This window comes from Cynoglossus semilaevis, chromosome 8 (genome assembly GCF_000523025.1).
Source record: "Cynoglossus semilaevis isolate Cse_v1.0 chromosome 8, Cse_v1.0, whole genome shotgun sequence".
NCBI classification, from domain to species: domain Eukaryota; kingdom Metazoa; phylum Chordata; class Actinopteri; order Pleuronectiformes; family Cynoglossidae; genus Cynoglossus; species Cynoglossus semilaevis.
The window spans coordinates 27,252,597-27,253,784 of record NC_024314.1 but is presented as its reverse complement, the minus strand read 5'-3'; the positions used below and the strand labels follow the sequence as shown (position 1 = coordinate 27,253,784).

The 1,188-nt window shown below is 44.3% G+C and overlaps 1 protein-coding gene across 1 annotated transcript in view; it reads left to right on the top strand.

Annotated features, from left to right (window-relative positions):
- The window catches only part of sox5 (SRY-box transcription factor 5), a 78,361-nt gene that overhangs the window by 25,157 nt on the left and 52,016 nt on the right, over positions 1-1,188 (top strand). The window lies entirely within an intron of this gene.

The window sequence follows — 1,188 nt, the reverse complement described above, 5'->3', positions numbered from 1 at the left end:
CGTACTGCCAAGGAAGAGGGAGAGAGTGAAAGGAAGGGAGGAGGAGAAGAGTGGAGGGGACTCACCCTCACCCCCCTCCCTCCTCCACCCTTCAGTTTGCCTAATCCTTCTGCTGCTCCGCTGCCCAACACACACACACACACAAACACACACACAAACAGATAATAAGTCGAAACAAGGACCGGCAACTTTCAAGCACAGACCCCAGAAAAAAAAAAAAAAGATTTATGAACTCAAACACACACACTCACACTCACACACACTCACACACACACAGATCCATACATACAGCAGCGTGTTCACAGACCTAGCGTGGGAGCGAACAAATGTCTTTATGTGATTTCCACCATTGTGGCTAATTAGTTAGCTGTATAAATTAACATGAAGTGCAGCGAGACTCTCACCGCCTTTGTTTGTCTCAGCCGTTCTTCTCTCCCTCTCAGTGGGAACGGGAAAAAAATCAAGTGAAATTGAACAGAGGAAGGACGAAAAAAAAAAAGACGAAAGAGTTTTTTTTCTTCTTTTTTCTTTTTCACTTTGTGCCGCAGTAAAAAGTTAAAAAACTGTATTTTGTTCAGTGTCAGTATTTCTGAAACGTCAGGTCGACATCAGGCCTCAGACCAACTCTGCCTTGAACCCTTCACTAAAACGTGAACTCTACGTCTCTGTTTTTTTTTGTTTTTTTTTTTGCCTCTATCTCATGACTTGGCAGAGAGAGGAGGAAAAAAAAAAAAAAAGAAAAAAATCTTCAGCGCTGGAGAAGGTCGTGGTATTGAAAAGGAAACAACCTTTTTACACAAATAAAACTCTTTCAAATAAACACCCTGAAACTACCCCCCCCTCTTTATGTCCTGCGTGCGTGAACACCAGTTGCGTCCGATTCGCGGCTTCGTCCACTCGCCCTGGTGTCAACACCTCACTTCACGTTGGAGTTTTCTCAGCTAACGAGAGAAAAGACTCTGAACACGAATAAACGACGTGGTGTTTTTGTTTTTGTTCCTCTCTCTCTCTCTCTCTCTCTCCCTGTGTCTCTGCCTCTCTCTCTCTCTCTGTTTTACTGCGCTGAGAAACGCCGACATCACAGGCTGAACCTGAGACCCGTTGTGCGGCGGGTCATTGTTGGCCCCAATAAAAGATGCATTCAAGTCACTTTCCTTATTGAATTGTTTTGTCTGCTTTTCAACATGG